We start from the raw sequence: 25,048 nt of genomic DNA on the forward strand, positions 1-25,048 counted from the left end.
GAACCCTCACCCCTCTACCGGAAGGATGCGAAGAGGTGATTTTACAGACGGGTCCCTCCCACTTGGGAGAGCCGGGCTGTCCTGCCAAGAAGCCTGGGGCCGCCACCCAGAGAAGACAGGCTAGAAAGGAGCCCTGGTCCTGTCTTGAGAGAAACTAAGTGGCCACGTGGCAGAGACCCGCGGGGTCCCCAGTGCACGTGGCCTCTGCAGAGGCGGGCCCCCCCCCGGGAGGCTGGAGGTGAGCTCTGGAGAGCACTGGCAGCCTGGGGTCCTCCTGCCCCCCCAGGGAAACCAACTCACTCCAAGTAGAGCAGGCCCTTCAGTGACCCCCCAGCCCCCGAGCCAGGAGCCAGCCAAGTGCCATCTCTGCCTGGCAGACTGAGAACTGGAACCCTCACCCCTCTACCGGAAGGATGCGAAGAGGTGATTTTACAGACGGGTCCCTCCCACTTGGGAGAGCAGGGCTGTCCTGCCAAGAAGCCTGGGGCCGCCACCCAGAGAAGACAGGCTGGAAAGGAGCCCTGGTCCTGTCTTGAGAGAAACTAAGTGGCCACGTGGCAGAGACCCGCGGGGTCCCCAGTGCACGTGGCCTCTGCAGAGGCGGCCCCCCCCCGGGAGGCTGGAGGTGAGCTCTGGAGAGCACTGGCAGCCTGGGGTCCTCCTGCCCCCCCAGGGAAACCAACTCACTCCAAGTAGAGCAGGCCCTTCAGTGACCCCCCAGCCCCCGAGCCAGGAGCCAGCCAAGTGCCATCTCTGCCTGGCAGACTGAGGTCAGGAATTCCAACCGCCACTCCCAAGCCTTATCTCAGTGTGCCACTGTTCGATTGTTCCGGATACCTCGCTCTCTGCTGCCCCCTACTCCCCCACACAGCAAACAGGCGCATCCCAATGTCACCACCTCACCACCGTGAGCACGTCGCAGCAGCACTCTAGTGCCTGGGACACGTGCCCCGAGTCCCATGGGTAGTTGCTGCTAATTGGGGTCACGACAGGAACCCCAACAATCACCCCTTAGGGTTCGTCTCTAACACTCTCCTCAGAGGGCCAGTCCTGCCCACAGCCCGGCCCACCTGCTCGGCAGCACCAGGCATGGTGGCCTCCTGAGCACCGAGGCAGCCTCTGTGGTTGGCCCCACAGGGTCCAGGGCCTCGGCTCCAAGGCAGGGCTCCTCAGTCGGGAGAACTGTCCCTGCACGTGGTGGAAGAGGCCCAGAGCTTTCACCAGGTTGTCCAAGGAACCCATGACCGAAAACAGGTTCAGAGCCACCGGGGTGGGGGTGGGGGGTGGGGGGCAGGGAGCACAGGCTCACTGGATTGGGTAGCAGGACTTTTGCCTTGAAATAGTTATTTTGTAATCTTTTCATAATTTTTAAAAGTCAGTCCTTCCTTTTGTAGTTTCCTTCAGAACGGAGTTGAGCAATTTAGCCTCACACTCAAAAAGGGCAGGTAAAAAAAAAAAAAAGAAAGATGGATTTTAAATTTAGGAAAAACTGTAAGGGCCAGCCCAGGTTAGTGCAGAGCCGGGAATTTTCTGGACCTCGTGAAGCAGTGACATCAGAAACTCCATATCAAGCCACTGCTCCCAGAACTGACCCTGAAGGAATGTGCGAAAGGACCGACTACACGCAAGTGACCGGTATTCCGTGATGTAACATGCAGGCAGGCAGGCAGGCAGCAGCCGGCCAGGGTGACGACGAGTCTGCTCTGAACCTTCTGCACGCGGTGTGAGCTCACTGATTTGAAAGTGACCCAGGACAGACCAAGCGGCAGGAAGCCTGAGCGAGGGAGAAACCAGGTCAGCAACGTGCTCGTCTCGAGTTTCATAACCAAACAGGAGCCATGATCCAGATGAGAACTTAATCTGATCAGCACACCAGGGTACTCGGGGTCCGGGCAGGGCCTCTTGCCCTCGGGGTCCAGGAGCAGGGTGTGCCTCCCTGCTGTCCGCCTCTGCCCTCCGCCCAGCACGGGTATCGGGTTCAGACTCAGATCTGACGGGGCTGCCCCTCCTCCAGCCCCCACTGCGTGCCTACTGCTGGCATGTGGCCGGCCGGGGGCACACACTGCCCTCAGGTGAACTCGAGGCTGCCCAGGAGCCCCAGGAAGGGAGAAGGTGGCTGTCCACATGGCGCCTGAACACACCAGGGCACAGCGCCAGCTGCACACACTCAGCCTGTGTCCCTCAGCTCCTGTGGCCAGTGCAGTGGCTTTCTCCTGCCACGTCCTGCCACCTGCTCAAACCCTGTTACCATAAACCCGTCGCCGTCTGCTCCCACCGAACAGGAAACCGTGCCAGGCGGCCGGAGGACAGAGAAGATGGCCCACCACACACACACACACACATACCTAGGCCTGCACCGGGCAGGTGAGCAAAGGGCAGGACAGCACAGGCCCAACAGGCCCCTGCTCCCTCGGCTGTTTTCTCGGTGGTTGCCACAGGGACCTGGATCCAGCCAAGGGTCCCGGGCCTTGGGGTGCAAGGCTCCGGGGTACCAGGCTCTCCGTGAACCTTGCCCACCGTCGAGTGGCCCTTTCCTACTTTCCCCTGTCTGTGTGCAGAGGCCAACTGCTTCCTGGGAACAGCAGGACAACGCAGACACAGTGAGGGTGACCCTCTGTGACACACAGGGGTGCCAATGCCATCAGGGATCGAAGCTGAGACCTCTGCACAATCATGAAGGGCCCGATCAAGAAGTTCTGGGTCAGTCCACTATTGAATCGAGTCTGGAAGCAGCAGCCTCGAACGGGGTCCTCAGCCACTGGGCTGCAGGGCGTGCGTGCATATTCTGGCCACCGGGACCCTCAGACAAGAGACCCATGTGCCTTAAGGGACAAACTACATCAGACGACACTGCGCGTGGTCACTGGGGACAGCGCGAAGGAGACGGAACTGAAAGGCCACCCCACCCTCACCGCACGCGTAGGCCCAGGTAGTGCGCATCCACCATTCACAGTAAAGAGGGCAACCTACTCGCGTCACCCCGCAGGCGAAGCCGGAAAAGACGCTCGCGCCACACGATGGCACGATGCAGCCGGATGCACCACCACTGCAGTCGACGCCCTGTCCCCTGTCCCCTCTGGGATTAGGCTGCGGGCAGGGGTGCGCCTGGAAACGAACACTGCACGTACAAGAGTTTTGCACTAAAAAAAGTTTTTAGACAAGACCTTCCTGGCGTAAAAATCTGCAGAAGAAAAATGAGGAACAATGGGTTGGAAAAAAGTTGAAAAATTCTGGTGTGGCAAAAAGTAGCCCGCCAGGCCCCGCCCTGCACAGGGGGACCCCGAGCCCGCAGGCCAGGTTCTCGGGCTGCAGCCCCTCCACACACCCCGCCATTAGCACCTGCCAACCGGCAGGGCCCTGCCTGGCTCCAGACACACCCCACCCTCGAAAACCAGTTCTGAGCGCCACTGGAGGTCCCCCGTTCACTGACTCTCTCCCAGGGGTCAGCTCACACCCATGCCTCCTGTCTTAACCCCCCAGGGACACTCCCGCCCCAGCAGTCTCGGTGGAGGAGGCGGCAGTTCCCTGCAGGGGGGGCAAGCACACCATCGCCACTCAGTCAGTGTGCCCTTCCTTCCGCTGCCCCCTCTGCTTAGGCTGAAACTCCTGTTTTTCCCACAGTCCCCAGTGTACTCATTTTCTGGTGGAGACAGTCAATCAGGAGAAAGAATTCCAGCTGGAACCCTTTGGCCCCCTGGCCTCAGTCTTCCCATCTGTGAAATGGGTTCCTGCTGCTCCTTAGAAGAGAGCCTGGCTCCACCACCCACTCACAGGCCCCTGTCAAAGGCACAGGAGGCCATGGGGTCCCTGTGGGGCTGTGAGGACCTCAGGAGCACTCAGGGGGAGAGGTGACACCCGGGCTCACCAAAAGCCAAAGCGCACCCCTGCTGGTTCTAAGGACGACCCAGTTCCCTGGGACTGATCTTTAGGGTCCCCCGCCATGTGGTCAGCTCACCAGGACGGCCTGGTAAGAAGTTCAGAAACTGTGCCCTTCACACTCTTCCCTGTAAATACAGTCCGCCCGGGAGCCCCGCCCCTCTACCTAGGTTACTGAGGTCAAGTGCACCTGGGACTTCGCAGAGTGGCAAGAACCTCCCTCCAGCTGCACGGACCTCGAGGAGGTGGGCCGGGGATCCCGGGCCAGGTCTGAAGGGCTCCGACCCGAGAGACAGGGCTATGTGGGCAGGAATAAATCCCCAGATGGACCCGGGTCTAAGGAATCATGAGGAAATCCACATGGAAAATGGCTAAAACACTCTTTTCCAAACCGGGTCACAGCTGGCAGAACCCACAGCCTGCACTTCCTGGCTCCCAGGCTCCCCCCAGACCCACAGTCGAACCCTATCTGAGCCTCACACCACAAACTGACACCGTCACGGCACTCCTATCGGCACGCAGCTGCACCGAGGAAGCTGCTCAAACCGTCGGGATGGACCAAGGACAGACTGATAACCAGCAGGGTGACAATGCCACTGAGGGTTGCCCCCCAGGGACACTCATGGTCATCACCTGGCTGCCATGAAGCTCCTGTCTCTTCTCACAGACTTTTGAGTTCTTAGTGTAACTGCTGCTGGCTGGTTTGTGACTGACTTGTTGAAAACACGCCCCACTGCTGTCCTGCGTTTGATTGGTGTTAAACTTACTTCTTCACGACGAGTTACCAATGCTTTGCACACAGTCACAGCACTGAAAAGACATGATATCCCCAACTGCAAAAACCCATTCTCAGTGCACCTGGTAAAACCTACTCCTCCTGTGGGTGAAGGCGCCCCACACCCCACACCCGCTCCCACCACTAGCGAAGACCCAGCAGCACCCCTTGGGTAGGCTTCAAAGTCCACACCCAGGCCTGGCCACTTACTGTGTGGCTTTGGGCAAGTCACTTAACCTCTCTGTGCCTCCTTTCTCTCTCTGCAAAATGCAGGTAGCGCAGCACAGCCCTGGCCAGAGCCTGCAGAGAGAATGGGGCCGAGTGCTCCGCACAGGCCTGGGCCTCCGTGTGGTGTTTCCCAGGGCTCACTGAGAGCCAGGAACAAACACTGGTCATGCTCTCCAGGTTACAGCACAGACGCTGAAGCTCACACCGGTGGGTGGCTCCTGGGCCAAGGACACAAAACCAGGCTTGGCCTGGCCAGGGTGTAAATGCTCCCTGCAGGAGGCCGGGCTCCACAGCACTTCAGCTAAGGAATGAAAGGCACAGGGCCCCTCCGGATCCTCTTAAGAATTACAACACTTCAAGGGTGAGCGGGACATGTTTGGAAAGCCCCAGGTTTCCCTTCCCGGTCCCACCGGCTCCTGGGCCCCAACTGGCAAGTCAAAGAGCAGGTGGCCTCTGGACTCTGCAACCCACCCCTGCACCAAATCAGAGCTGCCTTCACTTGGGGTGCGGGGCACAGAAGGGGGTGCAGGCTGGGAAGCAGCCCTGGCTCTGTCCAGCAGAGGGTAGCAGTGAGCAGGGTGGAGGGGCCCGCTCCCAGCTTGTAGTGCAAACAGTTTTACTGCAGTTTTTTACTGCAGTTTTCCGCAGTCCGGGCCTTCCTAGGACTCCTGCTTCATGCAGTGCCAGGGCTGGGAGTTTGCATATGGGAGTCAAGCCCCAGGTGAGGGGGAAGGTTCTAGGCCAAGCGACTCCCTCTGTGCAGAGTCCCTTCCGCAGCCCTGGCCTTTCTCTGAGCCTCTGATTAAGAACTGGAAACCTTGTGTTCAGCATCAAGGTCCAACATGCCAAGAGGGCTTGGATGAGGAGCTGTGCTTTTGGGTTCCGGGGGCGCCGTCTCTAAAGCTACGGGGAGGGCCAGGGCCACACCAGCCGGCCCAGCACTCTCTGCGCTATCTAGGGTAACCACCGAAACCTCGACGGTGACCGAGGACATGTCTCGTCCCCAAACACTTAGAAGTCCAAGTTCATGGTGACACATTCTTAAGTGGATTCTTAATGGTCAGCCTAAGGACAAGTGACAGATAAAACTTCCAGTGGGCTGCAAGACCAAAAACCAAAGAGGTGGGCGGGCAGCCTGTGTTCTCCGCGCACGAGGCTGGACTGAGGGAGAGAGGGGCCCCACCTGGCCACCCGGGGGCCTTCTGCCTGGAGAGGGGCAGCAGCACGCTCCTCCCAAACTGCGGCTCCGAGGAGGGAGACCAGCAGAGCGGGCTTCCTGGACCCCTGCAGGCGAACACACCCGACCCAAAACCCGGCCCCGAGACATTCCCTACTTCTGGCACATCAGAACTCAAGGCTCAGCTCCATGGGCTTAAATCGTAACCCAACCGAATAAAACCGCACGGCCACCCCTGAAAGCATGAGCACATCTACGAAGGGTACCTTCCTCCACCCTTCACACAGCCCACCAAGAAAGCCTGCGACTGTCACAGACAAATGGGGCAGCAAGGAGGTCCCAATCTCACCAAGCAGCGGACACTCCCCGCGCCCCCCCTCCCCCAGGTGTGGTGACAGAGCCCGTGGAAGCGCTTCACGCTGCAATGCAAAGGCCTCCCCGTGCTCTCAGGTGTGGGCACTCAAGACTAGCTTACAACCCTCGTCACCCCACTGCCTGTTCCTGAACCGATTTGCACGCCCGCCCATGCTGGGGTCCAGCCCTGCCAGGCCCCTCCCTCCTTAACCAGCAGAAGGCGCTCCACACCTGGAATGTTCCAGCAACAGGGTGCAGCTGACACCAAGGGCAGTTCAATAATTCCCTCAACCAAGGCACCTTCAGCAGACCCCCAGCAAAGGCATGTTATTTTGCGCATTTAGTAACTAATTCCAGGTGTGCCCCGGAGACACCAAGGGCCAGCGCTCTGACCACAGACCCCAAGTGTCGCAAGAGAGTGAGTGGGCACCTGCGTGCTGGTGGAGGGTCTGGCCGGCAGGTTGTCAGGAACATGCCTGCAGTGACGCACGGCCGAGCGAGGTCAGCTCCTCCAGCTCGGGCACGCTTGCGCACCTGTGCCAGGCTGGCTCTGGCCATGGTTACGATGGCCAATGTTCTTGCCCGAGGGAGCACAGCCTTATGACCACAGAAGGGTTCGGAACTGCAGTTTATATATACTTTTTGTCACAGAGAACTGTGAAGGATGATTAAAATAAGACTTTCAAGTATAAAAGCACATCACGTTAGAGCAAAGACCCACGAGGAAAACAGAGCAAACACACAAGCTCGGGGGGAAAGTGGACGTGCCTGCCTTATGACAGCCTGTAAGAGGTGCCGAGAGCCCCAAATCGGAGTGTCTCGCACCGGCCACTCCGAGAGCAAGGTAACCACTATCTTAAGTGTCTGTACTTACAATACTCTGGAAATCACATCTTTAAAAAGAAAAAGAAAAAAAGATGGGCCTATTTACTTATTTTTAGAGAGAGGAAAGGGAGAGAGCGAAACATCAACTCCCCTCACGGCCCCTACCGGGGACCCGGCCTGCTGCCCAGGCACGTGCCCTGACTGGGAATGGAACAGGTGCCCTTTGGTTCTCAGGCCTGCAGACAACCAGTGAGCCATACCAGCTGGGTAGAAACTGCATCTTTTACAGAGACTGAAAATTAGCAAGAAAAAGTTTAGATGTCAACTTAAAATTGTGTTCACAGTTTTTTAAAGTTATTTCACAGAGCGTGAGCAGGAACACGTGAAGATGCCCCTGACCCTGTGCATGGCTCCGTGAGTCGGGCAGCGCCGGCTGGATTCCAGGTCAGAGCGTGTGCCTGGGGTGGGGGTCCCGCCCCCGGCTGCGGCGCAGATGGCCTGCACACGGAAGGCAACTGACTGGTGTTTCTCTCCCTTTCTCCTCTCTCTAAAAAACACAAAATGAAACCTTTAAACAAACACACATGAAGGTGGCCACTTGAAGGCAACCCAGCTCTGAAACAACCATAACCGAAGAAGAGTCACAGCGATGCCCAGGGCACTGCCCCCTGCCCTCTCAGGGGGCGCTGGCTCCCCAGTCCCGCTCTGCATGGGGGGGATGTTGTGCCCTCCCCTCAGAATAACTCTGGGAAAAGATGCCTTCCCCATTCCAAACCAAAAATCACACTCTCCCAGAGAAATACATGTCTTCCGATGACAACTAAAATGTTGGCAATGAGGAGCTTGCTTCTTGGGGGCAGCGTCAAGTTGTGCAATGAGACGTTACGGGAGGCACCACGACCACCACCTCCGGCCTGGGCCCTGCCCTCCTCGTCCGTGGGCTGAAGCGTCTGCTGTTTACTGAAACACTCAGGAGCTTCCTTTGAATCGAGAAGAACGTGATCGCTAGCCAAGCCACCCGGCTCGGGTACTCCAGGGCAAACCCTGGGAGAGGCGCCGCAGCAAACGCCGCAAGGGTGCCGCTCAGCAGGACCCCAGGTGGAAGGGCCCTTCCGAAGGCAGGGAAAGAACGCGCCTCTGGGCACGGGTTCAGGAATGTAGGTTCCCTCCCAGCCAACAGAGCCCTTCGGCAGCTTCGGGAGGATGAAAACACTAAGGACCCAGGGCTGAACAATGCTCCCCTCACCTGGGCTTCAGGCCAAGCAGAGGTAGGCGGGCAGGTAGACACGCTTAATAACCCTACAAGGCTTTGCCAATCCCTTCAGCTGCGAGAGGACCGGCCTGGGGCCAGCCGGCACGCTCATTGCTGCCTCTGGGGGCAAGTGCCTGGCACCACTCGTACTTTGGGCTGAGGGGTGCACCCGGCCCACGCAGCCTCTGCTTCCCACCCTGCCCTGGGTGGCCTTGGTCTCGCCTCAGGTCCCAAAGCAGCCAACAGAACTTAAAGCCACTTCCCCACCTTCAGGCGAGCTTCATTTCCACTCTGTCTCAGAAAACCAGTGCGAGCAGACCTGGCTTGACTGTGTTTGGAGTGCTGCGTTTCTTTTATTTTTCACCAGTGGGGGCGCAGACCCTTCCCCAGCAGGAAGGCTCTGACCAGCCTTACTGGAACAATCTGGAACGGAGCCCACGGCACCTCTGAGGTGTGCCTAGGACGGCTAACTAGAGACAAGCACACTCGACAGGCAACCACGCCAGCAGCCCCGACTCCGGGCACCCGCACGAGGTCCATGAGCTGCCGTGGTGGGGCCTCGGGGGAACACGGGTCTAACAGGACAACAAGAAGTGCTCTCACGTTTGAAGTCTGTAACGGTTTCAATCTTCGTAAAATGCCTGCTCTAAAAGTCACTTGCCAGGAAAGCAAGTTCATGAACACTGGTGGGCCCCCACCAGACATGCCCGGTGTCGCCACCACCCAAGTGGCAGTGGGTGGACACGCTCTTGTGCAGGCTGGCGAAGGCCACTCAGCGAGCTTCCCTCCCATTTCAGGCAGGGACGCTTCCTTGGAGCACGTTTACAAGGTCCGCCATCTCCCAGTTCCCTGAAAGTGCCCGGTTTCACAAAGGCTTAGCATTTGATAGCCTTAAAAAAGGCGGGCGGGGGAGAAGGGCCACTTGAAGCACGTTCTGAAAGTTCCACATCTAAAAAGATCCTTGTTCATTGATTTGGTGGGGCAATTAAGCTAATCTAAACAAGGGGGCCTTGTCTGGGTGTGGTGGGGGAGGGGCGGTGGACTGGCCTCTACGGGAGCCCCCCCAACAACAGGGGCGCCGACTCCGGGGGTCCCCTCCCACCCCTTCCTTTCTCCCGGGAGGCCTTTTCCTTCTCTCTGGTCAGATTTCCACTCAGCAAAGTGCAAGAGCTCTCACGTTTCCTGGCTCGCACTCGACCTCACCGTGCTGTGCTGGCTGGGTGCTCGCACCTTCCTCAAGGCCACCCTGTTGTGATCGCCAGAACCTGGGGACCAGATGAGGCCAGCGGGAAGCAGCACCCTCTGAGTCCGCAGTAGGAACACGGCTTCCAGCACATTCCAGCCCCACAAATTACAGGCTCGGTCTGCCAGGGGTGTTTCCGAGGAAGACACTGGCAATTTGGGGTTGTCTGCCACCTACAGCGCTCGCCAGTGGCCCTCATTCTGTGCCAGCCCTCGAGGCTGAGTCACAAACCGCCCCTGCTGGCTGCATGGGGCTGGGCCTCTGGGCCTTGGGGCGAGAGTGCAGACGGTGACGGGTACAACAGGCACTGCAGGCAGAAAAGGACAACCCGGCCGAACCCCAGCTCAGCCCTCTGCCCCTCAGGCAACACTGCCACTCAGAGCTCACTTCCTTCATCCACTGGGGATGGGGAGCCACCGCTGCCGCAGCACCCCCCTTGCCTGCAGACCTGTCGGTGGCCTGGATCTCTGGCTCCGACAGGGCAGGGTGCCGATCCCAGACAACCCCCCTTTCTACCTCCCCTCCTGTCCAGTGAGCAAAGCTGGAGGGCGGAGAGCCCGGGATGTTAAAAGCCGCAAACCACCTAGCTCACCCAGCCCAATCTCTGCTCAGCTTTCACGAAGCGTGCGACAGGGACAGGGACCAGGGCTGCGGCATGCATCTCGGCAAGCAGAGTGTCTCAGCAAGGGGAGCCCAGCAGGGGCCCTGGGCAGCCTCCCCAGGGGGACCACTGTCCACACGGACCACCACCAAACCGCTAATATGCATTTCAAATGTGCCGCAAATGAGCCACTCCTTTCCTTCCCAGCTGCTGCCCCTAAAAACAATTAGCCTGAATGGGGCTGAAATTCTGGATTTTTAAGACAATCTATTATTTCCCCACCCTCCCTGAAGAAGTACTTGACTTCTTTATCTCGCCTGGGTCATTCCACCTGGGGGCACGCTTAGCTCCAGGCCACAACCGCTGCCTCTCTCCTCTAGCAGATTCTGCAAAATCTCTCCCAAGCATTAAGTAAACTCTGACTCTTACTCTTTACTACATAACTCAGATCTAGGAGGAAATTATTCACATTTCTGAAAGGAGGCTAGGGGTTACTGTTTCTGATGTCAAGCCATTTGTCACACTTCTTAATCAGTAAACCAACCCTCCCGCTTTTAATTTTCGTCATTTTTTTCCCCTACAAGCAAAACACAGTAGAGAGGAGAGGCCCTACCTGTGTGTCCAGGCTGGTGGGGGGACGGCTGCAGGAGAGGAAAGTGCAGGGTGCGCTTTCCTGTGCTGGGCTGGCGGCCTGCGTTTTCCCAGTAGAAACAGCTTAGATTCTGGCAATCACTCGACCCTGTAACTGCTTCCCTCACTAACCTGCACCCACCCCCCCTTTCCAGGCCCTAGGAGGAGACAGCCCAGTAACAGAAACGACAAGGCCCCTTTTGCTGGAGTCCACCAAGGTATCAAAACAAACTCGCACTCCCAGGAGACAAGCGCCCCTGTCCACTCCTCCCAGACCACCACGCAACCTTCTAGAAACACTGTGAAGTGAGCCAGGAGGCTGTGCTTTTTTCAAACTGCACCCCCCCGACATGCCTCCCCAGGAGAAGCTGAGGGCTGGGATGCTCCCTGGGAACCCAGTCAAGAGCAATACACCTTGGGAAGGAAGGGGTTAAGCCCCAGAGCTCTAGGAGGACGCAGCTCGGGGAAGGGCAACTGGGGCTGAGATGCACAGAAAGTGAGGGGCTGGGGCCGGCACTGGCTGCTCTCCTACAGGGTCAGGGTCTGGCTCGGCCGCAAGAACTAAAGGTGCCTTCAAAGGTGCGGGCAGGACACACCCGCAGCCTGAGCACCCGAGGGCCATGCAGAGAAGGCGGACGTGGAGAGCTGGCCGGTGGTCCAGAGGAGGGGCTCCGGGTGGAGGGGCAGGGGCGCAACTTCCAGAAGTTGCGGACGTCAGGCAGAGAAGGCAGGGCAAGGTCAGGGCCAACGGGACGAGGAGCCCGGCTTCTCTGGAAGTAGAGAAACCTGAGGCGATGAGGCGACGGTGGGATGCTGAGAGGGGCGACGGGGGTCAGGGTCCAAGGGAAGGTGCCCACCTCAGTGTGGGGGCCCGTGGGGCGCCAGGAGACTGATGGGACGGGGACGAGGAGGGGCAGGTGCAGCCCAAAGAGAGAAGCGAGGGAGTTAAGGGTCAGGACGGGTGTCCTGACCGGAGGCGGCATCCTGACTTGGCCTGAGGGCTCCCTCCCTGAGGAAGAGACCCTGGGAGAGGGGCTGCGGCCGCGCGGAGATTGGGGTGGGGAAGAGGCAGGTGCCTGGAGCCCAGGTGCGGGGCGCCCAGGTGCGGGGCCTGGGCCGGCAGGCGGCCGCTCACCTGTCTCCTCCGGCCGGGGCCGCGGGGGCGGCGGGGCGGCCGAGCCGAGCCGAGCCGAAGGGGGCTGGGGGCGGCGGGGGCGCGGAGCCCCGGGCGCTCGGGAGCGGCGGCTGAGGCGGGGGCCCGGCGGCGGCTGCTCGTCGGCTGGCCGGCCGGGCAGTCAGTCAACTAGCCACTGGAGTACTGAGCGAGCGCTGCGAGAATGCGGCCGGCGCGCTGGGACAACGCCGCTTTATCGGGTCGGAAACAGCCGCCGCGCGCTGCTTCCGCTGACGCAGCGCCGGCCTGAGCTCATGACTATGCAGCAGCCTCCCGGGAGGCAGGGGCGGGGCCTAAATTGCGCGCGCCCATTGGTAGCCTGGCGCCCCGCCCATATTACCGCCCCCGCCCTATCGTCCTAGGCCCCGCCCCACGAAAGCCCCGCCCCTGCTCGCGTCCCACCTCCCTGCTCCTGAGAGCCTGTCTTCAGCGCCCCCAGCCCAGGCTCTTCCTGGCCGGAGCACCCGCCCCACCCCAAGAGCCCTGGCCTCGGAACCCCAACGGGTCTCTCTCCGTTGCCGCAGGAGGGAGAACCCTGCAGCGCCCGCCCTTCCCCGTTCACTACCTCTCCACTAACGCTCTCCTAGCAGAGGGGCCCGGAGAGCCTCGACCTCCACCACCAGCCTGGCCTGTCTACAACTACCTTCCTTCACCACCACCCAGTGCGCGCGCACGCGCGCGCACACACCCACACCCACCCACACCCACACCCCTTCCCCAGGTGCTGCAGCAAACACTCCTGGTTTCCCCATCCCTGTCACATCCTCTTCAAACCCCCCACCTCACCACGGGGCACTTCCCCCTCCCCATTCTTCTCCCACCTCCTGGTGCTCTTCGAGGGGACCTCCCTTCCAGCCCTCTAGCCCCGGAGAGCTGGGCAAGACCCCAGATGGAGCCTTCTACTTGCTGCCTGGCCCATGCCAACCATACCCATGTAATGTCATCACGAAAGCAGATTGGCTATAATTCCTAGGATGCGTCCGCTGGGAACCCAGGGGGACCAAGTGGGGGGAGGCAGCGTGACAGAGAAACAGATGATATAACCTGCTGAGGTCAGACAGCCCTGCTCCCTCGCAGGGATGAGGTAGCTTTGGACACATTACCTCAACTCTCAGAGCCTGGGCGCCTTTATCTGTGACACAGATACCGGAAGACCCATCTCATGGGGTTGCTGAAGGGATTGAGAACTAAAGGGTGCCCTGCGCCACCTCCAGAGCAGTTAAAAGGGGGAAATCTGACAATACCAAGTGTTGACAGAGAAGTGGAGCAACCAGAACTCTCAGGTGCTGGGGGTGGGTGTGCAAAGTGCAGATGCAGCCACCTTGGAACTCGGTTTAAACCCCGTGACCTGGCACTTTCCCTCCCAGATACATACCTACATGGTCGTATTTTTGTAATAAACAAAAAATCAGAAACTACCCAAAATGCCCATCAATGATAGAATGGATACATTCATTGGGTTATAGTCATTCAATAGAAAGACAGCAAGGATGATGGGTAATCTGCAACCACACACAAAAACATGGATGACTCTTACAAATGATTCTGAGGAAGGAAAATAAGCCAGAATCCAAAGAATATAGGATTCTATGGAAATAAAGGGGGAGAAATGTAGATATGTGGTGCAAGTCAGCATAGTCATTATCCTAGGAGGGAGGGGGCCAGACTCGGGACAGGAAAGGGGACAGGAAGGAAGTGTCTAGGGTGCTGGCAAGATTCAGTTTCTTGATCTGGGTGCTGGTTACATGGGTGTGTATGTGATACTTCACTGAAGAACTAATAAGAACATCAGTGGTGTATGCATAACAGCCCAAAGTGGCACCTGACGTGTTCTGGGTGCCCATCAAGGTCTCTCTATCCCCCTGCACTGGGTTTTGGCTCCTGAGGCCAGAGGACTGAGGTAGAGGCCATACACAGCTGTGCTGTGTACCAACTGTATGACCTTGGGCACCTGACTTAACCTTTCTGAGTCCTCCTCTAAAAATGAGACTTCAAATAACACCTAGTTCACGAGTTGTCCAGAGGATAAAATAATACTTTCTGGGGGAAAAATCCCCAACAAATTGGATACAGTAAGGAACATGGAGTAAGGACTTAAAAATGTCATTTAGCTACTCGCTAAACAGTAAATGCTGGTATTTATTGCATCTTCTTCACTTTTATTCATTCAGCCACCAAATACTGAGTGCCTACTATGTGCCATGTACCACGCCAGACGCTTCGATTAGAGCTGGAAACAAAATCTGCTCTCTGTCCCGAAGGACTCCGGGTCGACTGGGAAATGCAGATACTGCAGGTGAGGGACGGCTCGCAGGCCATCGTGGCCACGAAGCCCACCCAGCAAGGGTCTGACTCGCAGCAGGTGCACCCCAAATGCATCCGGAAGAAGAGCCGAATGCCTGTATAAAAGTGTGTGTTTACCCTTTCGTGTGAATGAAACTTGAAGGCACGTTCTAAGCCAGAGATGTGGCAACATCAGATTAATGTACTTGTATAACCTGAAGTTCAGCAGAGATTAGACGGAGAGCAAAGTTTGGAAGAGCACGGCCCTAGTGTGCATGGGCCTGAACACCCCTGTGTGCGTGTATATGTGTGTACACCCGTATGTGTGCACATATGGGCACGAGGCCCAGGGCAGGCCAGTCTGCCAGTGCCCCATCCCCCGGCCACCACCCAGAAGGTTGCTGCAGACTGCATGTTTGCGTCCCCTCCGACAGGCTCACTGAAGCCCTAGGCCCTGGTGCAGCAATATTTGAAGAGAGGGGGGCCTTTGGAAGGTAATTAGGTCAGGAGGGTGGAGCCCCGTGATGGCACTAGTGCCCTTTTAAGAAGAGACATGAGAGAGCCGGATTCCTTCCCGCGGACATATACCACAGAAGGCTGTGGGAACACAGCCGGGAGAAGGGCCCCCAGAGCTTGACCGTGCTGGCACCCGGATCTTGGATTTGCCAGCCTCCACAACAGGGAGAAATGAGTGTGGGCTGTTGGAGCTGCCGGTCTCTGGTATTTTGTGATAGTGGCCCCAGCTGACCGCCGCACAGGGTGACAAGCTGTGTCAGTGGCCTGTAGCCCCGCCCCAGGCAATCTGCAGGTGGGAGCCGCGGGGGCGGGGGGGCGGGGGGGCCCCCACCCAGCAGCTCCTTACTCTGTCTCTGCAGGGCTGGGCCCCCAGGCCTACGGGGAGAGCGCCCGAGTGCCTGCCTTGTGGGGAGCCCTCTCGCCCCAGAGCCAGAGAGACTTGCACTGTGGCCTGGCTCCCGAGCAGACCTGCCTGGGCCCTTACCTGTCACAGGTGTGCCCCCTGGGCGGTCTCACAGGGCCCTTGCTCCAGAGAGCTCCACACCTGGTTGGCTCTGCTGTTACCATCTTTAAATTCTTTTACTTTTTAGTTTTTACATATTGATTTGAGAGAGAGAGGGAGAGAGCACCTTCCGCTCCACTCGTTCGTCCACGTGTACACCCACTGCTGACTCCTGTGCGTGGCTGACCGGAGATCAAACCCGCAGCCCCGGAGCGTGGGGATGATGCTCCAACCAGCGGAGCTTGCTACCCAGCCAGGACTTTGAATTCTTAATAATTTTCAACAAGGGCCCCACAAATTATGGAGCTGATCCTGTGTGCCCTTTTGTAAGTCCGCTGAAGCAGGTCAACCTCCTAGGGTGATTGTGGGGAGCCGGGGGCATGGCGACGTCTTAGTCACTGCTTGGGCGGCCTTGCCTTCTCCTCACTGAATCTGTGGACCCTTGGAACAGGGCGGTGCCCCTTTCATCCTTGGACTCCCATGGCCTAAGAACTAGTAAAATTATATCCTTGACCATTTCTGGAGGTCTGCCAGGAAATGCCTCCTCGAAGAAGTCCTCCTGGGTGTCCTGCCCCAGAGGAATCAGTGGCGTTCTCCCAGGAACTCGGAGGCACTCCACCTTTCACGGATCGAAGATGAGACCCCTCATTCCGATCTGTAACTGGGCACTGTCTGTCTACCTAGTGGCCTCAAGCTCTGTCCAGTGGGCTGGTCCCAGGTCAGGTTTGCTGCTGCAGCCCAGAGCCTGCCCCCTGTAGGGCTGCAGCCATGTTTGGATGGAGCGGGGGGGGGGGGGTAGAGAAAGGGAGAGGAAAGGAGTTCTGAGCGAGGGCCAATGGAGAGCCTCTGTGGGTTCACGGAGCCCTGAAACAGCACGAGCTGATTCCAGTGGTCACAGCTGAGAGGCAGATCCAGGACCCGAGGAGTCCCCTGCAGTCTCATGCCTACATGGGTCCAGACCTTCCAACTCTGTCTTGTGACCCCACTGGGCTCGGGACCCCTATAGCAGAAGGCGTGAGGCCCCCGTGACCTTTTAGTGCCCCCGGCCCCTGATGCCAGGAGGCAGGGACAGATGGAAGTGCTGGTCTGGGAGGGGAGGGGCGGGAGGAGCAGAATTTGGGGCAGTTAAGGGTTGGAGACGGAGAGGGCAGCCAGCAGATAGATTTGATGTTATGGGGCCTGAGTCTGAACCTTGAACCTCAGTCTGAAATGGAGACCTAACCTGAAGAGGGTGGCGTTCGGGAGCACAGACTCAGAGCTGCCTCCAGGGCTAGCATCCCAACCCCAGCCCTGCCGCTGACCAGCTCTCTGACCTGGGACCGGTCGCTTGGCCCCTGGCCCTGGGGACCCTCAACTTACTTCCCAAAGAGCAGAACGACAGCTTCTGTCTCTGGTAGGGCTGGTGTGAGAAGTGGATGAATTAGTACAGGAGCCCCCTTATGCCTGGTTTCACTTTCACGGTTTCGGTTACCTGAGGGCCAACCACGGTCCGAAAATATTACATGGAAAATTCCAGAAACAAAGAATTAATTGGTTTCCAATTGCATGCCATTCTGAGTAACGAGATGAAATCTCGCACCATCCCACGCTGCAGGCCATCCCCCTGGGGACGTAAGCCATCCCTCTGACCAGTGTGTCCACCTGGGGACACACCCTGCCTGTTGGCCACTTAGTGACGTTTCGGTAATCAGATCGCCTGTGGCTATTGGGGTGCTTGTGTTCAAGTAACCCTTATTACTGGGTTATCAAATAACTTATCATTGTCCTATTTTATTATTACTGACGAGTTAATTTCCTGCTATGCCTAATTTATAGATTATACTATAACACACGTCTGCACATGCAGGAAAAAGCCATGTACGCAGGGCTCGCTACCCTCTGTGGCGTCGGGCACCCACTGGGGGTCTCAGGATGTCTCTCTGAGGATAAGGGGGGACTGCTCTATGCGGAACTGCAAGTCAGGCCTTCTCAACACCTGATTAGCAACAATCCTTAACTTTCTACTTGCTGGGGCCTAGAAATGAAAAGGAAGTGATCTCTGTGGAACTCAATGCACCAGGACAGCTGGCATTTCGCTGTCATTAAAAACAATGAGTAATCCCGCTCACTAAGTGAGGCCCCCTCCACGCCTCGCCGGTCTCTTTAGAAACCCAGAAAGAGGGGGAAGAGAGCCTGGACACTGGGACGGCGTCCTGACTGAACACGCCCCTTCGAGGATGTCTCCTCTGCTCGTTTGCAATCTGCCCTTTGCTTTTTAAGCAACAAACACTTTTGAAAACAAACTTTTGCCAAACTCTCAATTAGCATGCTTATTTATCACCAGGTAAGCCTGAGCGCCTGCTCTGAGCCAGGTGGGCCACACACACACACATGTGTGCACATGGGCATCCTCAGGGGGCGGTTTCCAGCTGTGCCCACCTGTCAGCTGCTCTCCCTCCTCTCCTCCCGCTTCCCTGTGCGCCCGCCTCAGGTGTGGCGGAGAGAGAAGAGGGCGCTGGAGCCCAACCCCAGCTCTGCCGCTTCCCAAGGGTGGCATTGGGAAAATCACCTCATGTCCGTGCGTGCCAGGCAGGCCACGCCCCACAGGTCCCAGGCCCTAAGCAAAGCCAAGCCCCCCTGCTGCCCGTGACAGAGCTGGAGCCCTGAGAGGACAACGCCTGCCCACTGTCCTGGGCAGGGAGGGGTCTTCGGAGCAGCCTCAGCCCCGAGGGGGACAAATCCGCAGTGGGACTTCCAGGTGCTCAAATCGCCAGGACAGCAGCAGGCTCCCTAAGAACATACCCCTCCCGGGGGCAGGCAGCCACCTGGGCCATACCGCTTCCTGGGGCCATAAATCTTCCCAGGGTCATATGGCCACTTTGGAGGGAGGTCATAGGACTCTCTGGGGTCATATGGCTTTCCAAGGTCGTATGTCTTCTTGGGGTCACATGGCTACCTGGTCATAGGGTGACCCAGGGTCATACAGCCACTTGGGGCAACACAGCTGCCCAGCTCAGAGGGATACCTGGGGACACATGTGTGTCTCCTTGGAAGCTGGGCTCCTCCCAGGCTGCCGCACTGCCCCTGTGTCCTGGTTGGCCTCGGGGCCTCCTCTGCGAGATGGCAGAACACTGGTGTTTACAGCAGGGTGCACCGAGCTGTGGCCCTCAGCCTCCTAGCCTGGGCAGAGCTAGAAGCTTTCCCAGGAGAGAGTGGGTCAGGTTTTTTACCGGGAAGGGGGTGCCTTCCAGCTGGGCAAAGTCCTGAAGCCGCACTGCAGCTGTCTAGGGCTTGGTGGGCCCAGGTGGGGACCAGCTGTATAAGGGCAGCTGGGTAGGGGGGGCAGGGCATGTGTGCATCACCCCACTGAGCCCTTTTCTGGAACCGTCTTCTGTTCCACAACCAAACATGAACCACTGGTGAAACACAGGACACTGACCCAGCCAGGCTGGGGGAGCCTGAGGGGCCAGCTACGGACACTGGCCTCCCTCCTGAGGGTGAGGGAGCCTGGGGCACCCCGAAGGGGCTGATGGAGGTGCCCAGTGAGGCAGTGGGTGTCCCACACTGGTGAGGGGTGAGGAGTGGGCCGCGGCGACGGGGAGCAGGGCTGGGAAGCAGGCGTTGACCAACCGCAGGGGCCGACAGGGCGCGCACTCTGCAGGCAGGTGTCAGCGGAGGCCATCCTGGAGGCCCCGCAGAGCTCCTGGGGCCTTCCCTCCGCCTCTGCTCCTCCCTGCTCCCCTGCTCCCGCAGGGTGTTTGCTCTTTAAGAAGGGGGCAACCCTCACCCCCAAAGGAGTCCCCTGCTGATGAGGGAGGACCTTTCTGGGGCCGTTGGAGCCTTGTTGAGGGCTCACTCCACCTCACAGCAGACCCACTCAAGCATGCACACACACCGTGCCTGGCACACGAGCCTCTCAGTCCCCTCCCTGGCCTGGGCCTTGGGAATGACAGGGGACAGGCTTCCTCCTAACTGAGTTCTTAGGGAAGCTGTCACTGCAGGTGGCCCCAAGTACGGGGCAGCCTTCACACTGGTAAAAGGGGGCACTGGTGCCCAGGGACTCAGGAATCCTGGGGTGGGGACGGCACAGGCGCCAGGCTGCTGGGGCTCCAGTGTCCGCTCTACCCCCCCCCCCCCCAGCTATGAACAGTCTGGGTGCTTCTCGGCACCTTAGCCATCTTGTCTCTAAAATCGGAGCACAATTCAGAGCTCACGTGTGTCTGGCTCAGACTTGTGAGCCTGGGAATGATCGAGGACAAGTGCCATGGGGAGTGAAACACCAAGGGTCCCAGCTGACCCAAGTCACCTAACACCCACAGCTGCCCTGGGCTCGGGGTGCTGGTGTCTTTGGCTGCTGGAAGACACAGAGGCCCGGAGAGCTAAGGTGACAGGCCCCATGTCATGAAGTGGGTACGTGGCTGAGGCTGGGATTGGCACCCAGGCCGCCTGGCTCTGAGTCCTTGCACCCTCTGCCCATGGTCTCGGGGCTCACGAGGAGCCCCAAGGCCGTCAGAATGGGAAGCTGCAGCGTGTACTGGGCATCACCCCTGCAGCTGCCAGGGCAGTGGAGGAGAGCGGCTCAGGGCCGCTTCAACTCAGCTGGGAGCCAAATGGCTAGCGTGACCTGGAGAGGAGGTAGGGAGCCAGCACCCAGAGAAGGTGACAGGGTGGGGCAACTGGCGGCACTTCTCAGAATGAAGGGTGAAGGCAGGGGATGAGTGGGGCCACCCCACCCAAGGCCCCTGGCGCAGGACACACCTGCTGAAGTCAACAAAGGCAGGGTGGGCCTCTGGGGTTCTCTGGCCAGGTCATGGTCCCCAGCCAGTAATTAGCTCCAGAGTTCCAACCCCACCCCTGCTTGACTAGCAGCCCTCTCAGCCCGCTGTGTCGACTCTCTCCTCCTGCCTTTGCCTGCACTGCTTTTCCTGCCAGCAGCCCCTGCCTCCTCCTTGGGTCTACCTGTCCCTTGGAAGTGCCTCCTCTAGGAAGCCCTCCCAGACCACCCCAGCACAGGGTAATCCCTGCTTTCCCCAGCACATGACAGTGATAAAGCTGGGCCTTATGTCCTGAATCACGGTTTGCGGAGCCATCCACACTCCGCAAGGCTCTTCTCCTGTCTGCAGTCTCTCGGGAACTGCATGGGAGCCCTGCGGGGTCAGATGGCTCTTGCCCCCATGTTGCGGCTGGGAACCCAGGAAGTGAGGAAAGGGCCTGAGCTCATGTGGGGGTGTAATTGCACTGTGGCCGACACTTCCTGAGACCTCTCTGGTACATGTGCTTTCCATTCACGGACCCATCTGTGCACCTACCAGTGAGTCTATTTGTGCACCCACCTGTGCACCCACCTGTGCACCCACCTGTGCACCTGTCCGTGAATCCACTCAGCAAATAGCGACTGAACACCCCCTCCATGCCAGGCACCGTCACAGGTGCTGTGCAACCAGTGATGAAAACAGACCAACACCGGCCCCTCCCCTGGGATCTGCACCCTAGTGGGGAGGCAGTCAGTGAACAGCAACACAATAAGTTAGGGGTGGTCTCCCTCCCCAGGTCGCAGAGGATACAGCCCCTTAGAAACTCCCCGAAACGGGGCACGCCCTGGCTCTGCCGCCCTCTGCGTGCTCTGCGTTCGTCCACCACCGCAAATAGTGCCGCTTGGCTGCGAGGTGCCAGGGATGCTGAGTGTGGGCAACACAAACAGAGTTAAGTCTCGGCTCTCAAGGGGCTTACATTCCAGTGGGGAGAGGTAACAACGAGTCACTGATGATGGAGCCGGGGGTTACAGACACCAGATGGGTTGGGGGCTGGGGTCGGCTCACTCCACAGCTGGGGGCCAGGAGGGCCTCCGAATGGGTGTGGAGTCAGGAGGGTCTGGGCATTGGGTTGGGGGGACACCGCAGACTCACTGTTCTGCAGGGTCTTTCCGTCGGGCGCCTGGAGAATGAGCGAAAGGCAAAGCAGGGACCTCGGGGCATCTGTGACCACGCTGGTGAAGACAGGACAAAGGGGCGCGGGGGGTGGGTTCTGGGATATTGCCGAGGCCCCAGATTGTCTTCCGGGTGGGCCATGGGACGTGGCCCAGAGTCAGGACCAGTGGTGAAAGCTGGTCCAGCCTTCTTTGGCCTCAGTTTTCTCGGCCGCAGAATGGGTGCTGGGACTTCGCCACCCAGGACCGGGAAAGTGCGGGAGTGGAGCCAGTGGATGCTGGGCGCTGGTCTAGGCCAGGGAAGTGCCGAGCGCTTCAGAGATAGCGGCCTGTTGTTTTACACAACAGAGGGGCCAGAGCACGGGGGCCCAAAGGCAGGGAAGCTCTGACAATGGAGCAGGGGGCCGTCTGGATGAGGGTGGGTGGAGGGCCAACTTGGACCGCAGGTGATGGCCCTGGTAGGTGGCTGACTGCACCAGGGCCCTATGGTCAGACCTTGAGCTGGGACAGCTCAGGAGGAGTTGCCAGGTGACTGGAGCCCAGAGCCAAGGACCCAGGCTGCAGAGGGCTGACCCTGTCTCCAAGGCGGTGGGGCCAGCAGGCCTGCATTCTGTGGTGTTCGCTGGGCCCCCGTGTTCCAAGGAGCTCCGAGTGTCCAGGCGCTTCCCAGGGTGGTTCCCTGGACAGTGTCAGCATGCTGGGGGTGGGGAGAGGGCCAGCTGGTGAGCTGATGCTGCTCTGGGCGCGGGGCAGGGAGGAGCCCTAGGCAGCAGGAGCGAAGTGGAAGGCTCAACGCCCCCTGATGTGCAGTCCTGGAGAGCCACCCCCAGGCCCTCCTCTGACCTGAGCTGAGACCCTTGCTCCAGCTGCCCTCGGAAGAAGTGCCAAGTGCTGGGGCAGCTGTACAGGAGGCGTGACTCAGTTAGCAGGGGAAGATGGGGTCAGAGTTCCGACCGGAAGACTAGAGCCGGAGGAGGTGCTGGTAGGACCAAGGCTTAACGCACAGTCCGGATGTCAGGGTGAATGTCTGACAAGGGGAGGTCTTGGAAAGTGAGCAAGGGTCAGGGTCCAGGCGAGACCGGCCCCAAGCTCTGGTCTGGCTGCAAAGCCAGAGTCCAGCCTGTGCCTGGGGCCAGTATTTGGTGTGTCACTGGGTTCAGAGCACAGGGTAGAGCAGGTCTCAGTCTGTGACGAGGATGGGGCTAGCCTCTGAGAGGCATCGGGACTCAGCGGAGGATGCCACCACTCGGTGGAAGACCCAGGGCCCCCAGCTCTGCCCAGCTCAGCCTGCTCCCTCCACCTCTGTCTCCTTGCAGGCCAGCTACTATGTGCCAGGCGCTGTTCCGGGTGTTTCAGAGTCAGGGTTAGGGTGCCCTGGCCCTGGAGGAGGTCCCAGCTCCCAGGGCAGGAGGGGTGAGGGACTTTGTCAGGTCTCCATTGTACAAGGTGCTCCGAGACCCAGAAAGGAGCAGGGACGGATTTCCACTGGGTGAACCAAAGCTTTCTGGGGAAGATTCTGGAGGTTGTTCCATTGGGTGGATAGACAGGAGCTCAGTCCTGGTGGAGGGCCCTGCTTGACCAAAGGCTCAGAGGCCAGTCAGCTCAGATGGTTGCCCAGGTAGGCGTGTCCAGTGCCGGTGCCTGTCGGGCTGGCGTCTTTGGTCCGCAGGCCGGCACTAGGTCCACTGAGCCACACCAGCCAGACCCAGGCCAGCAGGCCGTGCTTGCCACGGGCTCAGAGGCAGTTCCTGCCAGTTCTGCCCAGGCAACAGTGAGGTTGCTGGGGTGGGCACTCCCTGCCCCAGAGGCCACCCGCCTTGGGTGGGCCTGAGCACAGCAGACAATGGGAAGGAATGAGAGTGGGCGACCAGACAAAGTGGCTGTTGGGAAGTGGGCAGGCGGAGCTCAGGGCAGCTAGGGTGTGCACTGCCCTGGGAGGACCCCTCCAGCAGGGACTCACATGGGGCCTACGACAAACCTGGAGTTCCGTCTCCAGGCACTTGACCAGTAGGCCTGGCTTGAGGCTCCCTCTCCCCACCTGGAGCATTTGGGTCTGGCCTGGGGCACCTCCAGGCCCCTGCTCTGCCATCAGCGAGAAAGTGTGCAGGCCTGAGTGGGGGACACTGGCCTGCAGGGCCCAGGCCTCCTGCCTCCCTCAGACCTTGGCCTTGGCCTTCGGCCACTTCACACCCGATTCACAGAGCCCAGGGGCCATCTTTTCCAAACAAAATGGAACCAGGCTTCTTCTCCGGTGCCTGGACCCTGGACCAGGCCACCGGCTCCCGGGGAACTCGTCTGCAGCCTCACCCCCGCCCCCCGACCCCCGCCCAGGGCAGCCGGTGGTCCGAGGCAGGGCCCTGGGGGTGATAACGGGGGTACTCTCAACCTGGGCCGCACAGCTGCCACGGACCCCTTAGCCCTCAAATAGCCTGTTTCATGGGACCAGGTGCTGCCAGGCTCCCTTGGCTTGCCCCAGGAGCCCAAGGCCGGAGTGGTTCCAATCAGACACACCCGAAGTCACCCCACCATCTGGCAGAACTGGGGCCGCACTCCAGACAGGCCGACCCAGGGCTGGAGCTCCAAACCCCAGCAGCTGTCACAGCCATGCAGAGCGGAAGCTGAGCCCTGCCCAGGTGGCTCAGTGGGCTGGGCATCGTCCTGCTAACCAAAAGGTTGCCAGTTCGTTTCCCCATCAGAACCCAGGCCTGGGTTGTGGGCCAGGTCCCCGCTGCTCCACAATGGAGCACACACAGGAGGCAACTGATCGATGATGTTTCTCTCCTTCCCTTCCCCTCTCTCTAAAAATAAATAAGTACAATCTTTAAAAGAAAATAAGAGGAAGCCGGCCCTGGGCAGAGGGCCAGAGGGAGGGGCGCCTCGTATCATAATGCAGAGACCCCGGGCCATCGGGTGCTGCGGGCTGTGCCCCGGCACTCCCTGGGCCCCTCGAGCGCCCTGCCTGCGGCCCCCGCTCCTGCCCCGCAGACCAAGCACCTCGGAGCCTGAGTTCACAGCAGCCAAGCCCTTGCATGCGCGCAGCCCCTGCCCCTCGCTCCCTCGGCCTCACCCTGTGCTCCGGCCGCATCTGATCTCCGTAGCCGAGTGCAGAACGGGGGGCGAGAGCGGCGGTGGCCTGTCCCCGGCTGTCAGGGACAGCAGAGTTCTAAGCCCTCTCTCCATCGCCTCAGGCTGTCCTCAGGGCCAGGAATAAGGTCACCCACATCCGGCAGAGGTTGGGTGCTGGGATGGAATGAGGCCCACCCAGTTCCAGCCCAACCTGCTGGGTCGGTTCGGTCTTGTCCTCGCCCCACACACCTGGGGAGATAGCTAGCTCCTGCCACCTTCCCCACTGGCTGCCCCTGTGAGCGGGGACTTCTAGAGCGCCGTGGCCCCAGGGCGGGCAGGCCCTTGGGGTGCCCTCCTTAGTCTCTGGATTGCAGGGGATTTGAGCTGGGCAGAACCTCGAGCCCACCAGCCTTGTGGGTGGGCGCAGCTGTCCAGCGAGCCCAGGGCCAGAGGCAGGAGTGCCATGCGGAACCTGGCTCCGGACGCAGGCAGGCCTGTCTGGGACGTGGTTGCCACTTGGGGCCACAGCTGCAACTCTCGGTGACGAGTGCCCCGCACAGAAGCCCGGAGACTGGTCTTTGGAGATGTGGCTCCCAATGGAGGCCCGGAGCCTGGCCCCGCAGGCTCAGCCCCTCGTTCCA

At 59.5% G+C, this 25,048-nt stretch overlaps 1 protein-coding gene across 1 annotated transcript in view; it reads right to left on the bottom strand.

The window, feature by feature from the left end:
- Positions 1 to 12,163, bottom strand: part of SLC45A4 (solute carrier family 45 member 4) — a 51,090-nt gene extending 38,927 nt beyond the window's left edge. Inside the window, exon 1 of the mRNA XM_037048621.1 lies at positions 12,097 to 12,163. The gene's annotated coding sequence lies outside the window, so the exon portion shown is untranslated. The remainder of the gene's footprint in view (positions 1 to 12,096) is intronic.
- Positions 12,164 to 25,048: the final 12,885 nt, after the last annotated feature.

The sequence above is a fragment of the Sturnira hondurensis genome, unplaced genomic scaffold (genome assembly GCF_014824575.4).
Source record: "Sturnira hondurensis isolate 20B ecotype Veracruz unplaced genomic scaffold, ASM1482457v3 Scaffold0006413, whole genome shotgun sequence".
In the NCBI taxonomy this organism is placed as follows: domain Eukaryota; kingdom Metazoa; phylum Chordata; class Mammalia; order Chiroptera; family Phyllostomidae; genus Sturnira; species Sturnira hondurensis.